At 38.1% G+C, this 16,542-nt stretch overlaps 1 non-coding gene across 1 annotated transcript; it reads left to right on the top strand.

The window, feature by feature from the left end:
* The first annotated feature begins 8,111 nt into the window (after window positions 1–8,111).
* On the top strand, window positions 8,112–8,246 carry LOC113601167 (small nucleolar RNA SNORA52). The gene has a single exon (XR_003422334.1). It is a non-coding gene; the product is annotated as a small nucleolar RNA SNORA52 (small nucleolar RNA).
* Window positions 8,247–16,542: the final 8,296 nt, after the last annotated feature.

Here is a 16,542-nt window from a genome sequence, read left to right on the forward strand (position 1 = left end):
TATTTTGGTACAGGTTATCTGTTTTGAGAATCACAGTATGCTTTATTTTGCAATTTGGTGCTTCTATTTAATTTCTCAAAAGGATTCTTAGCTCTTTCCTGCACAAGAGACCTGGAACAGTTGTTCTGGCTACGCAAGTACTTAGCCCCTTAAGAATGTTTCGATTCTCATCCTGACACTTAAACTCACGTTACCGTCATGCCAATCTATGTATTTCTCCTTCTAAGAATCAATATTTTTAGGTGTATTTTCAAACATACATCCATATGGATTTATAACGTGCATCTTCGCTTATATAAATAGCATCCTATCTGAAGTGGAGACCTTGTCATGCCCTGAGTTAACAATTGTGACTTTAACTATTGCAAGCTTCCTCTTGCCTCAGCCTCCTGGAACATTCCTAAAATCCTAAAAGTAACAAAAAGATCACTGAGAGTGGAAGCGAAGTTAATAATGTTCTTTAGTTTGTATAATTTAGCCTATGGGAAAGACTTTGGCCAATTGGTGATTATATCACCTCAGTTGTCTTATTTTCTGTCCCAGAGAGGGATAGAAACTAAAGACTGGAAATGATGGTAGGTACTATTAGGTGCTGGTACTCTGTCAACAATGTGCAGTGATTACTGAATATCTATCAGCAGAGAAAGAGAGAAGAAAGAAAAAAACTGAAAGACTAACAAAAATACATTTGCCTTTTTAATATGCATTGCATATTTTATGACTCCTAAGAAGGCTGCATGCAAGATAATTCAATATTTTCCTGATGGTTCAGAGTTATCATTATTATCAACTATTTTACTTGTAAATACACAAATGCCCTCAAATCTGGCTGAAAGTGTTTTATTTTACCTCAAATAACTACCTTCTAAAGGTCTCTCTGTACTGTGAGGTAGTATAATAACAAACAAAACTCATAGAAATATGGAATTTATTTTAGAAAGATTTTAATAAAAATAAATATAATTTCAAAACAAATATCTGGGCTTTAAAAATTATACATTGGGGTGCCTAGGTGGCTCAGTCAGTTAAGCGTTTGACTCTTGATTTCAGCTCAGGTAATGATCTCACAATTCCCATAGGATTAAGTCCTGCATTGGGCTCCATGCTGACAGCAGGGAGCCTGCTAGGGATTCATTCTCTCTCTCTCTCTCTCTCTCTCTCTCTCTCATTCTCTCTCCCCGCCCCTCCTCCCTCAAAATAAAGTCAGCCCTCAACACAAGGGTTTGTAAGGAAAATAATCAAAATTATACATTGATAACATGGAAAATTTGCTGGGGATAAAGACTTCATTTGTCAGTGGTGCCCGAGAGCTGATTCTTTGCTCTGTCTGAGCGTTTGAATGCATTCTGCAGAAAAAAACCGAGAACGGAGAATCAGGTTATCAGCATGTATTGTGATCTATCTTGGTCAAGAGCCAGTAGGGCTGTTACCATCTTCCAGTAGTCTGAGCATCATTACACAGTTCCTACAAATAGATAGCTATTATTTTCATGCAATTCTAATTGCAGCACTTGCCATAATAAGCAAGGCAGGCCAAGAATACGGTCAACAGAAGTGCTAATCAGATGATTACTATAACCACTGTATATTAAGAGTTTTAAAAGCTGTTGTGCAGCTTAACAAACGTGGCTGGCATAATCTTTTTTGTCGGTGGCAAGTTGTATTCGCGAAATAATGTGACGGGAAGAGCTACACACATCTTTGTGCTTTAACTTTTGCTACGGTGGTGCTTTGTTTAAAGGTTCTGTATTTACGCAGGTGCTTCATGGTATCCTTCCTCTCTGTGCCTGATGAAAATATCGACACTTTGAATTAAGTAAGATTTCCCACTTTCTTTTTCAACATGGCACAGGCATGCCTTGAGAACAACTGCCTGTGTTGTCTTTGTTCATGTTATTTTATGACTTACAGTTATACGAATTTGGCCAATACAATATTGAATTCATGTTTTGCTGTGGTAACTTTTCTACCTTGTCCATACAGCATGTTTTGATTCTTCATCTTTGTGTTTTATCAAGCTGTCATTATCTGTAGTTACAGGACACTTTATTTTTATTTGTTTATTTTTGTTTTTTAGGACACTTTATTTTTTATCATCTGAATATTCTCAAGTATTGGCCTGATCCCTTTTACTAGTATACCTTCAGAAATACAAGTCTGGACAAAATAGCGCTAATTCAAAATTATAAACATCCTTGTGTTTTATAATTAATAACTACATTAATAAAACATTAATAAACATTACAATCCATCCTTTAGAAGTAAATTAGGCACGTTAAGAGAAACATCAGTGAAATGAAAGAAATGACGTAGTCTTACGTTATATATTAAAGCAGTGCTTTATTTAAGAATCTCTGGGACAGGAAAAAAAATTACATCTGTGAAAATGTGAGTTTACAGTTCTGTTTATACCCATTTATAAAACAGGCTATTTTGAAATTGGCTTTTTAAAAACTTTCTGGGCAAAATGAACAGTCATTCTGTGTATAGTCAATTGAACAGATCTGTGGCTTGTCCAACTCAGCATTTACGATGACAAATCTAATGACCCTCCTTCAGGGACGGTTGTTAGACAAAGACTGCCGTATATTAAGTAAAATCTTACTGGGAAACCAGATTAGTGTCTGCAACTAGAGTTCATCTAAATATCTCAGTGTACATCACAAATGTGAGAGACATTTTCTTTGAATGCACACGAGCTAGAGATTCAGAAATCCTTCATGCGGCCCAACGTACACCCTGGGATGTATGCCCAAACCTAAAAGACCTCAAGGAGTGAGAATGAAAATCAAAGAGCAGACCTAAAAGGATGTAGTAGACAGTGTCTTGCCTTGTTTTCTCTTCATAGAAATTCACGTCGGCTTCCAGTGGGAGACAGCCCAGGCCCATTACCTTGTGCTTGACGTTTGGCTTCAGAGCCAGTAAATACAACTGTCTTCCAACTTCCCTCAGTTTGCCTGACCTTAAATATCTCAACCACCCCCCTATAAAAAGTTACCGAAACAATCGCAAGGACAAAGAACGCATCCTAAAAAGGTGTCTTGGATTCTTCCACTACTCTCCATCCCTACCGCTTCCCTAGCATCAGTCAAATGTCTTTATTTAATGGTACCTCTAAACAGCTATCTGCAGTGCAAATGAATGCCTGCAGTGTTGACACGGAGGCAGGGGAATATCCTGAGGGGCTTTGGGCTTATCACATGTCGTACTTTTCAGAAAATACGTTGTACGCCCTTCTCTTTTTCAAACAGTTTCACACAGAACTCCGTTCTATGAAACAGACCAAAGCAGATCATCCCTGGTAGAATCCCAGACATCAGCTTTGAAAACCTTGGAGGAATTGCTTGTCCCGAAGGCACTGGCAAAGCCATCGGGCCGTGCAAAGGAGGTGATACGGTGTAGGGATGAGGGGAACGGCCTCTGGAGCTGGATTGCCTGGTTTTAAGGCTGAGCGCTGCCTTTTTCCATCTGTGTGAGGCCACTTAAGTCGCTTGACTTCTATGTCTTGGCGTTCTCATCTGTAACAGAGTTAGAAGAATTAAATGAGTTTATACAAATGTTTTAAAAAGTCTCCCTTAATTCATTCATTTTAATGCCCTTTGAAATGAGCAGCATGAACCATGCACTATCACACGACTAGGTTTTATTGCATAGGATTTTGTACTTTCTAACCGGATTGTGACCTCTAAATCGACTATACGTTGGTTGGCAATATCCTAGAGAGATTGATCACCACAGGGATGCCAGATCTGGCCTTGCGTGTTCTGTGTATATTCCTGTGTGATCTTTTCCCAAGTGGAATACACCACGCTGTATTCATTCTTAAAGACTGACAAGCATTTTAAAATAACTATAAAAATATTTCTAATTTAGGACCAGTTTCTCGATTTGCTTTTCTTTGACTTTCTCTACCTATTAATTAATTAACACCTAGGCTAATATAGATTCATACTATCTAAAAAAAAATTCCCAAGGCATTTTCAATGGCCTCCAGTAATCATTGTGCAATTTTCACTCAGTATGAAATAGAGTTCAGCCAAGTAATAGTCCTTTATCCGCGAAGCCTGTTTTCTGCCGCTGTATATGGAGTTTGAATAAAGCCATCATGAATCAAAGAGGATCAAAATTAAGGATAATAGTACAGGTTTTAATTGGGTTTTTGGTGTGTATGTGTGTGTGCGCGCACGCATGTGTGTGTGTGAGAGAACTTATGAGCCATGTATTCAGACCTAACATGAAACCAGCCAGGTACAGCAGGAGAGATGAAAACGGCGATGCCCATCGCACAGAAATGTCTACTTGTCATCACTAATTATGTGCTTCATGTTGGAAGTTTCGTTTATTCCTAGCTGACAACTTTGGCTACTTGGGATCTGTCTGTCCTGGCTTATGGTGTAGATTTTTAATTTTGACAACAATCCAGCGGATGGCAGGGTAGAAAGTTTCTGATATATGAAAGAGAAATAGGACATTTAATAGCATTTATTTCTGGGGGAAATTACAAGAATTTGCATTGAGTTGGAGAAAATGGCTGCAAAACAGGAAAAGCACACTGTGCTACAGAGAGCAAAAAGCACATTTAGTCCTTACACATTCATTACCCACTGAGCTCAGACGGAACACAGCTCTTTCCCCAGAACCACCTCCATGATTAGGGCTTTAGAAGGTGGTGGCACGGCAAAATAAAAAGCTGATTGGGAAAATTGCTAGTTGGTAGAATACACGTTCTAAGGTTTATTGCTCATACTGAGCTTACATAATACCATCATTACCTCTGACTACATCTGCGTGTGTTTAGTTAGAAAAGGTCATGTAATTTCTGAATCTTCTCAAAAAAAAAAAAAACCCCACAAAAACTGGCTAAAAGGATAAGATGGACAAATTTCTGAATTTGTGTCAATATCTTTTGAAAACTGCATGCTTTCAGTTACTTTAATATGTGCATTCTCAGCTCAAAGCAAACATTTCCCGTTTCATTCTGCTTAAAAGGATATCTCATGTTGGAAATAAGCAAACAAAAACAAAACACTGCAGAAAGGCATTAGGTTTTAAATGGTTATTTTATAGAATAATGGTTATTTTTCTGATTGCAAAAGTGATATATGTTCGTTGTATAATACATAGAAAAAAGAGTGAACATGAGAAAATAAAAATAGCCATTAATCTACCATTAATATTTAAAGCCGATTTCTATCTTCCCATATGTGCGTGTGTGTGTGTGTGTGTGACGACGGGATATGAGAATTAGTATTTCTATGTCCTTTTATTTTACTTACATTATACAGTAAAACTTTCCCACATTATATATATATGTATATATGTATCATATGTATATATGTATTTCATTATCCATTATATTTATGGCATATTATGATTTACTTAGCCTTTTACTGCAATTAAAGGCATTTACGTGAAAATTTTAAAACAGTATTATGACTATTGGTACACAACTCTCTAATACATAATTTATTTTTCTAAGATAAATTCCTGAAAGTGTCAATGCACTATCAAAGTGAATGAGCATATGTAAGTCTTTCAATAACTTGCCGCTGCATTTCAGATATATTGATCAGTTTATACTACCACCAACAATGCAGGCCACAAGTTTTACCATGTCAGCCAACTATTATTGTAAAGTAAATATGTATTTTTTATGGCAAATATTTATTTGCCAATTCGAATTAACGAACACTAACATCATCTCGGGGTTTTTTGTTTTTTGTTTTGTTTTGGTCATCCCGTTTTAGTTTTTAATTTTTTTTAATGTTTATTTTTAGAGAGAGAAACAGAGACAGAGCATGAGCAGGGGAGGGACAGAGAGAGAGGGAGACATAGAATCCGAAGCAGGCTCCAGGCTCCGAGCTGTCAGCACAGAGCCCGACGCAGGGCTCGAACTCACGGACTGTGAGATCATGACCTGAGCTGAAGCTGGACGCTTAACCAACTGAGCCGCCCAGGCCCCCTCCCTCATCTCATTTTAATTAACATTTAATTTATGTCTTCTTCTTTATCTCTCAAGCTAAGGTAACATGAAGAATGGAATGGTTCCAGGCAGTCTTGCAGAGAGTCCCGTTGAATCTTTCTTGGCACAAGTAAGATCTTTAGTAACTACTGCTGACCGTGACGTGAGGCTGCTGAACCAGCGGGGACTGGGCATACAGTGGTGATGTTGCATGGCTTTAAGGGTGGTAGGCCCCAGCTCAATGTGCCTCTGTTCACACAAAATTTTGTTCCCACAAAATTATATTCGGAGAACTTGTAAAGTGATTGCAGATTTCTTAATCAAGTGACATTTCAAGTATCTCAAAGTAGTGCCCGAAGTAAAAGAATGAACCCTTTAAAATTTTTTTAGGAAGTAAGTCTAAGAAAAAAAATCTTAACGTTACACTGAATCATCTAATGCAAGTCCTTCAAGAACATTATGATCAACCCTTTAAGGATGGCATTTTAATCAGTTTCATTGTATAATGAGGAAAATTACATCTTTAAGTAACTTGCCCCACATCACAAAGCTACTGGGCGCTGTGTTATCACTCTTTCTCTCTCTCTGGATACACACGTACACACACACACACACACACACACACACACACCCCTCTCATACAGACATATATAGCACATATACATATGCATATATATTAACTCAAATACGTGTACAAATATATGTATATCATTGAATTGAGTGTTTGATGAGTTTGGATGTGTATGTGTGTGTGTGTTTGTGTACTAATTTTGTGTGTGTATGTTTAATAGAGAACAGTATTTCAGAACTTCAGAAAAGTTCCAACGTTCATTAAAGACTGGATATAATAAAGACTCACGGCTTTTTGATTCTGTCCAATTTTCTAAGTTATCTGTGACTCACCTTCAAGATGAACTTTCTGGCCCTTTATTAATTGCAGGATAAATATATCCAGATCAAAGATGATGTGTCCTAGTGTCTCCTTGCATGTGGGAGAGTATACCCAGTAGATATTTATGCCCGGGGTCTGTCCAGTTCAGCCTCATTGTCAGTAGATGCAGACAGTTCCATTTGCATAATGAACTCTCTGAATGATCTTTAAAGCCTCGGCCAGCAAAGATTAGAGAATAACTGCAAGGATTATTGCTACATCTCCTTCAATGGGCTCTCAGACGCTGTCCACTCTGAGTTGAATTGCTCACCCCTAATTTGAGGGCTAACTGAGGGTTAGCGGTTTGCTAAGACTTCCTAAGTGCCTGAGCATTGGTTATCTCACTGACTTCTGGAGAGTAGGTGGCAGGAAGTCAAGCCAGGCTAAGTGAGTAAAGAAGGGGTCTCCCATTAAACGCAACAAATTCAACTGCAACGTTTAATAAGTATTCATTCAGCACCCAAGGTTACAAAAATTGGGCCAAGGTGTTTGGAAAGGAAAAATTGTTATAGATTGACTAAAGTACTCTTTTTTCATTGCTATTAGAACTCTCTTCGCAGTACAAATTTAATGACCCCAACGGGCATTTAAATAAGGTAACTACTGAGACAGACTTAAAGGTAAATGAAATCCATTGTTTAAGAGATATTTCAAATTATAATCAAGTAACATGTGAACACAAACATAGAGCTAAAATGCAAAGTTACAGCTTTTCTCCCTTAGAGAAAACTTCTTTGACTATTTCTATTTTAGTACTCTTGATTGTAAACCCAAAAGCCCCAAGTAATGTATTTAAACCACTAATTCTTGATTTATAATTCTTTAGCTGTCTTTATTATTTACTGTGAAAAATATTCACATGATCCCCTACAGGCATCTCTTCTCCCAATGTCTTTTTAAAATGTACATAATCTTGGGGCGCCTGGGTGGCTCAGTCGGTTAAGCATTCAACTTTTGATTTTGACTCAGGTCATGATCTCGCGGTTCAGGGGATTGAGCCCTGCCTCAGGATGCACCGAACCTGCTTGCGATAATCTCTCTCCCTCTCTCTCTGCCCCTCTCCTGTGCTCTCTCTCTCAAAATAAATAAATAAGCTTAGAAAAATAAATATGCATAGTCTCTTGATTATTATGTATAAATTTTTAAATAACCTGAATACTTAATGTGATTTAAGAACTTTAGATAGTATCTCAACTTCCTCCTGTAAAAGAAGAAATGTGGTCCATCCTAATCCCTGCCGGTCAGCCTGCGGTCTGCCGGGCTTCGCCTGTGGACCGGCACGCTCTAGAAGCTTCACCCAGAGAAGTGAGTGAATCTTCAGCAGGTTTGTGTCAGGGTGGCATCTCGTCACTCAGTGGGGGTGGGGGTGGGGGTGGGAGAGAAGAAATGATTTTCTACTTCCATCTACCTCTTCTTTCTCGACACACCATCGCTCAACTTTTCACACCTGTACTCCCAATGTCATGAACTCAAAGTTTATAACATTTATATAGTTTTTTTAGGTTTTTAAAAAGTACTTTCACAACCAGGAGCATATTTGCCATCTCCCTTGTGAAGGGACATTTGGCAATGAATGAGACATGTGAATGGTGTCCCAAGGGCATCCATTGGGTAGAGGCCAGGGATGCTGCTAAATATCTGACCATGAACAGGACTGTCCACCACAGCAAAGAATGATTGGGCCCAAATGTTAGTAGCTCTAAGTTTGGGAAACCATGGACTCTGTAGGCTTATTCCGAAAAATGGAAACCAAAAAAGACAATTTCGAAAATATCATACCACAGAATCCACTGAAGAGCCAGGTAATAGTTTCTGTGTCATCCAAAGGAGAATCTTAAAAGCACCAAGGTTGAATGATATCCATTTTCTTCAACTTCATTATTCAGTAGAAATCATGCCACATTGCTTCTTACTTGGATCAGGATTTTTTTGGTATATTTTTGTTATTCCTGGAATTTCTAATGTCTTATTTTAATCTCATGAAAGAAGAAATACATGTTTTTTGTTTTGCTTTGTTTTTGTTTTTGTTTTTATTACACCGCTAGGATCATGCAGCTCCTCTGAAAATGTCAGTTTTGTGCAGACTGCTTTTCATGACTGTCGTGTAGCTGTCATATAGGGATTTTGTTTCCCCTGTCTCTTTCATGCCCCTCCCCAATCATTTTGGATTTGGCATCTTCACGCGTTAGATTTCTTTTTCATTTTGCCAATATATGTTCTCATGTAATTATGTCAAGAATGATGTAGGAGATAAAAAAGTTTGAATACCTTCACACTTAATGGTTTAGCAAAGCTATAGATCCTCAGTTTCACAGCCATGTAGCTCAAAGCTTTGGGGATGTTATTTTACTGTCATTGAGTATCCAGTGATCCTGAAAAGAAGCTTCATGTCCGTCTCACTCTAAATCCTTTGGGAGATACACTCCCAAAACTTTTGGAGCTTCTCATAAGCCTTGGTTGAACTTGTTCATTTAGGTTATTTTGGGGTTAAATTCACATAAAAAGGTGTTTGTATTTTTCACGTAAAACAAAATATGAAGACGGGAGCTTCTGATTTGAAGGTTCTCAGCCAGTGTTTCTGAGACCTCTAGGTCTAACCTTACGGTTGTCAGATCACTGCAGCAACCTTAAGCATCATGACCTCCTGACAACACAAGAAAGCATGAACTTCTCCTCCTCCTCTTCTTCCTCTTCCTGCTCCTTCTCTTTTTTTTTTCTGTCGTCTTCTTCCATTTCTTAGTCTTCCTGTCTCTCCTTCTCCTCCTGTCTCTCTCTTTCTCTTAACCAGAAAGACATTCCCTTTCTCAAAATCCCCCTTAGCCACCTTCCCCCCTTCAGTTCATTGGCCACAATTGGCAAGCATCTTTACTCGGTCACTGATCAAGTAGACAGTGTGTGCTTGTCTCCTGTCATTGGGAGAGTATGGACCTTGCCTTATGTAATTTTCTCAATAATTCAGATTCCTCTGAGTAAAAAGGAACAGACTATTGGGTAAATAAATGACAATATCTGTCGTATTTTGAAATTTCATCAGTAACAGCATGCATGGACTGTTTTTTTAATTTAATAATTTAATTTAATTTAACTTAATTTAATTTCATGATTCCTTTTAATCTAAAGAGTCATTTTTATTAGCTTTGGGAAATTTTGGTCTACCGTGAAGTTCCCCATAATTTCTTTCTCCCCTTCCTCAGGAACTACTAACAGAGAGGTGCTGGCCCTCCTGGACTGGTGCCTTTTGACTTTTATTGTTTTTTTCTCAAATTATGTTTCTTTTGTAAACCATTTTCTTAAAAAGTTCTAAATTCAGTTCCATAAAGTCCCTACATTTCTCCTTTTTCAATGTAAGTTGTTTTTATGTTAGTGCAAGATCTTGAATCTGTCATGAAAGACTAATTAAGATTTTAAAGTTTTATTTTCTTCTGAAATTATTATTCTTTGTTATAGGGTCATATGTTTTGATTGACTAGCTCTTAGTCATGTTTGTTCATGTTGAAGATTTATCTCATATCTTTGGAAACACTGAAATGTGGATTCCATGGCTGCGTTCTCTCCCTACCCTCTCTGCACCCCCCATGACCCTGGCCCAGAATTCCTGGCTTCTTCTGCCCTGAATTGAGAACATATATTACAAGCCCTAAGCATGACGGCAGGAAAGAACATCCAGCAGACAGTACTTCTGTACCACCACCGGAGCCAGAAGGGGGGGGAGGGGACATCCTATCCTGAGGTACCAAAACCTACTCTGAAAGTTTTATCCAATTCCAAAATGTCACTGTGGTTCTGAAGAGAATTTCTTAACTTTAGACCAAAAATAAAAATTTATATATTGTACATGGTATATTTGTTGGTTTGGGGAATGTTTAAAGGTTGTGAAAGATAATTCATTCAATCAGTTCCCATTTCTGCCTTACTCCCAACCTTGGCTCTTCATACTTGTTGAATCTAAGCGCCAGACTACAAAACATGGCTCCAATCTCCACTCATGACTTCTCTCCATGTTATGATTGTTACTTTCTCCACTACTATAATGTATAAATCATACCACAGTAGCCTTCTGTCTTCCTGAAATTCATCTCAATCTTGGTCCATTCGTGACCTCTTTCCCCATTCACATTTTAAAAAATTAAAGTATATAGTCTTGTACTCTCTAGTTAACATTTCAATGATTACTGAGAACTGGGAAGACTGCTGGTTTTCTGCAGTATTGAGAAGGAAGTAAAATCAAGTTTTATTTTATTGAGTGAATATTCTGCTCAAGTGTACATCTTCCAATGCTTACGTGGTCATACACGATCATCAATAGCCTCCATTTCTATTCCTTGCTCATATATCAAGTCCACATAAATCTAATCCTCACAACATTTTCTTCACTGCATTTTGTAATATACTTACATTGTTTACACCAAGGCGGCATCTTTTTTTTTAACATTTATTTATATTTTGAAAGACAGAGACAGAGCATGAGCAGGGAAGGAGCAGAGAGAGAGGGAGAAACAGAATCTGAAGCAGAGTCCAGGCTCTGAGATATCAGCACAGAGCCCAACGTGGGGCTCGAATTCAAGAACTGTGAGATCATGACCTGAGTCAAAGTTGGACGCTTAACAGACTGAGCCACCCAAGCGCCCAGCCAAGGCTACATCTTTTAGCACAGTCATGGCACGTGCTATAAGCTCAGGGAACATTATCCATACTAATGGATTAATGAAGTCACATCAATCCCAAAATATTCCAGAAGATGGGCTAGTGTTAATAGTTGCTAAAAAGCAAAACAACTTGTGAAATATTATCATGAATGTTTTTTGCAATTTGTGTGCTTTACAACTAGCAATTACTAGTATTGGTTCCCCTTCGGCCTTCTGATTATTTGTCCATATTGCACCACAGGCCTTGATTGAGCAATCTCTCTTTGTCTTTAACCTAATACAAGCTACCTGTCTCCTAATTCGGCAAAACGTCCCCAACATTTTCCTTTTTGGGATTTCCATCACCCACTATATTAAATTCTCAACGCTTCTAGGAGAATTAAGGTGGTTCACAGTAATATTTATACCATTCAAAGAAGCGTTTTATAGGGGCGCCTGGGTGGCTCAGTCGGTTGGGCGGCCGACTTCGGCAAAGGTCATGATCTCATGGTCCGGGAGTTCGAGCCCCGCGTCGGGCTCTGTGCTGACAGCCTGGAGCCTGTTTCAGATTCTGTGTCTCCCTCTCTCTGACCCTCCCCCGTTCATGCTCTGTCTCTCTTTGTCTCAAAAATAAATAAACGTTAAAAAAAAATTTTAACAAAAAACCCCAAGGGTTTTATAGTCAAATATTTGTATAGTTCAAACAAAGACTTTGTTTTTTTCTCTACTCTGCCACTTGCTAATTGTGTGACTCTGGGAGATCAGGAAACCTCTCCAGCCTCAGTTCCCTTTCTCTGTAAAATGTGGATAAGCAACAGCACGTTATAGTACGCCATGTGCGGTGGGAGAACTGAGACGTTGGATGCAAAACACTCAGCAATTTCTTCTATATGGTTAGTGCTGAAAAAAGTTAGAAAATTATATAGCAAATAATAAGACAGCACAAAAAGAGGAAATTACAGTCATAACGTCTCTGGCACCAATGAGAAAAAAATTGGAGATTTAAAAGCAAGCTGGAAACATCAAGCGTCCAAATGAAATAGACACTCCCAAATTAACGATGCAATATCTGTACGTGGTAAAAATTGTGTATTCAATAAATGAGGGTACATAGTATTAGTATAGACAGTAAATGCATATCATTGGGTGAAAGTATTATCTTTGGTAAATGAGAGTAGTCATTTGCAGATGTGAACTCACTGGATTAAAAAAGCAAAATACAATTTGTATCTGCTTCCATCTGAGCCATTTCTGGTCAGTTTTATTTTTTATCTCCAGGGAACTCCTTGGGAAAACTCACACAGTATCTACGGGAGAAAGAATGCCAGTCAACAGTCCTCAAAATCTTGATTGCATATTTCAGCAGTAAAAACTTTTCAGGACCTCTCTATTTTTGTATATGTATGTTTATTTATGAAGTTTTTATATGTAATACTAAATACTGTTCTAAAACTGTTCTAAAATTTACAAAGCCACAACATAAGGAAGTAATGAGCAAACATTATTATATACCCTCTTATATTTCAAAGCATCATTTTATATGTAAATTCCATAACTGAAAAGGGGAAAAAAAAACCCAGATTCTCAGGGCAGACAAATTCCGATGAAGTGTTCGAACAGCCAAGGAGGCCGGTTTGGCTTTCTCGAGCATCAAGTTGTATCTAATTCTGACTGTTAGAACTTGAGCCACTGAAGACTGAAGTTTATTGGAATTACAGGCAGAGGTAATCTTTTCAAATCCATTTCATCCCTTGCCTAAAGTGGTACTTGTCAAATAATTAATTACATCAGAAGTTAAAAGACAACATAGTGGAAAATAATAGTGCTTTTGAAAATTTTCATGTCATGCGCTCATAGAAATGAGGTTATTTGTATAGCGCATAGGAGTAAATGGCCAAGGCTCCTTGCAGCCCGAAGTAACTGGTCATAGGTGTCTGTCTCCCCTTGGCTGTTCTGGTGATCTGAGGGCTGAGGTGCTAGGCATAGCTGGAACTGATTTCTGGGATACCAGTGGAGACACGCTGCCTGAGACCACAGATTGCTTCCGTGAGGAAGTGATTTCTGAGTTGTGTTTTGAAAGATGTGAGTCAAAAAATGGTTCTTAGTACTTTGACATTTTCACGTACTGTGCAACCACAGCGTTTTTAGACCTGATTATTTTGTATCTTTCTAATCCCCCTCTCCAGACTGGATGTATTCTAGAAGAGTTTGAGCCGTGTAGCCTTCCTGACACCACATCTTCTCAACTACTTTGCAAACGACTGCCAGATTTGTTCTCAAGCACTGCTTTCTTCAAGTCTCCTCATTATTTCAAAACCTCATTGACTGTATCTCGGTGCATCAAATGCAAGTACGTAAGACTAGCTTTGACTGTTCCTTGTAACATGGGTCTATCGCCATACACACTTTTGTTTCTCAGACTTTTCATGCCTTCGTATAGGTAACCATCCATTCATTTATGCACCACACATGTATGAATGTCACATATGCACCTGCTGTTGTGCTAGGCATTAAGGATTTATGAATTAATAAGACCCGCCCTTGCTAAACTAGCAGCCAAGTGTGGGAAAATAGAAAGATTATTACATACAGCGTGATAAATGTTCTAGTCGAGTTACAAATAAAGTACAGCAGCAAGGGATTGTTCTTTATTGGCCACTGCTCTTGTGTAAATAAGGCGATGATACAGAGGGCTTTAGTGGTGTTGTATTATTGAAGTGTTTTCACGTTCCTTAAAATGTTGCCAGCGGAAGGGTTTTATTTCAGAAATGAATCTGCTCTGATAGTTTGTTTACAGGAAAAATGTGGCAGACAGTGTGATGCAGTGGAACAGGCTCTAAAGGGTCGAATTTTAAAATGTGATTTACTGACTATGTGGTATAGAATGAATCATTTACTACTTTAGGCCTCCGTTGTCTCATTTACAAAATAAGGACTTGGCCCAAGTAATCTCTAGTGACCATTTCAATTCTGGATTAAAACGTATGGTTGTTTATTTGGCCACTATGGATTCTGCCCTCTCAGATGTCCAGATAAGAATATTTGTAATCCGCTCCAGACAGATGGGAACTGGGATCGTCGGGTAAGAGTGGTTCTGAAACACACTTGGGCTGGGCTTCTTAACCTCATGTGTAAGGGCATCAGCTAGATATTATAGGAAATATAATATCTATATATTTATATCTATATATCTATAGCAAAGTGTCAAAGGTGCCCCTCCTTCTTCAGGTGTGGACACAGGGGGTAACAGTCTGGAGGACAAGGGGAGCAAAGTGGGCCCTGAGGTGCAAGCCCCCTAGCAGACCCTGATGATTTTCTTCAGGCTCCTGGCCAGATAAAAAGTGGCTCTCTGCTGGGGCAACTTTAAAAGGAGGATGCTCAAATGGAATTGGGATGAGTTGTATTTGTTCTTTTCTTAAAGCAGACGCTTTAAAGCTCTTGGATATTCCACACCTGACTGAGTCTGACCTCCTGTCATTTCACTCCTTAAATCCTCTTAAAGGCCTCAACATTTTGTGTATTTTACCCATACCTTTCAAAAATAACTTGCATTTCCTTACGAATGTTTTAAAGGCTTTTTTTTATGATTACAGTATGATTCCATAGCTAGAGTTCAGCTCTTTTACCACAATCTTTGCATGAAATGTATGTAAGTTTGACATTTATCTTGCACATGGACAATTAATATTAAAGAAAACTGGTGGCTCAAACCCCCCATATTTGTTGTCAAGGTGTCAGAAATTCCTTTGTCTGTAGAACTTATTCAGATTAGTTGTCTAGGTCCCAAATGCCAAGACTCTAAAATAATAAGAAAGAAGAAGAAGAAGAAGAAGAACACTGGATACAGCTTTAAAGAAAAAATGAGGTCTAAAGTTAAGAGGAATGCCACACATTCACTCTCTCCATCTTTTCTCTGAATGGTTCTGCTCTGCATTACAAAATGGGTGGACTAGTATGGAGAGAGGAAGAAATTGACGTGGGAAGGAATTATCCAAGATTTCACATATGGAGAAGGGGTTTATTTTCTTTATATAAATTTTCATAAAATGTACTTTGTTTTCCAAAAAACTTTTTGTAAAGTTTATGGTCAATGCTATTTTTGTGGGATCACTTGTCAGAATTCATGTAATGAAATATTTTCTCAGCATTTTGCAAACTAGACTGTCTTCTGGGACTTTGATTCTTTGGTTGAAAAAAAGTAATGAACGTCTATGACATTAATGTTCCCATCTAACAATGACATATTTTCATCTTGCATTTTATCCATAGATAATCAAAGGAACTATATATTTATCAAATCCTCTACTGTTTAAAGTGAGTGTGTAAATTTCTTCTACATTTTCAGCATCTGCTAAACATCAAGACTTTTTTCTTGGGAAAGAAAGTTGACACGGGTGGGAGAATATCAAAGAGGAATAACGGGGAGAAACAATATAGTCACCATTTATTTGTGATAGCCCCATGATTTCTTTATGTATCCTTCTCACAATGGCATGCTCAGAGCCTTGTACAGTGCTGCTAGGCACACATAGATACATACTTAAAGATGCTTACTAGCCTACATGTCATGAATCAACTTCCATGGTGTTCCTCCTTCTGTTCTTGTCATTTTGCTTTCTCTGGTCAACCTATCTAAGAAAACTGTGCTTAAGAAGTGATATTTCTGCCCAGCATGTACCCATACCTGTATTTGTTCCCTTGATTATTATGAAATGAAAAGTCATGACAGCAGGCAATTTTCTCGGTTGGTTCATCACTGTAATTCTAGAAAGCTACCTTAGGAATACCAAAGAAGACATTCTGTAAGTACTCTCTAAGTAAATGAACAAGTGAACAGATAGATGTAGTTTGAAAGGAAAGGAAAGGAATGAATAGATGGACAAAACATGAAGATTAAAATTTCATAATAATGGATAACTCATTGTAGAGAGAGGGTGAGATGGAGTTCAAGCTATGTCCAAAAATTACTAGATGATTGAAAGACCGAGCTTGTCAGTAACTGAAAGCAGATGTAGAGAAGAAGG

Source organism: Acinonyx jubatus, chromosome A1, assembly GCF_027475565.1.
Source record: "Acinonyx jubatus isolate Ajub_Pintada_27869175 chromosome A1, VMU_Ajub_asm_v1.0, whole genome shotgun sequence".
NCBI classification, from domain to species: Eukaryota; Metazoa; Chordata; class Mammalia; order Carnivora; family Felidae; genus Acinonyx; species Acinonyx jubatus.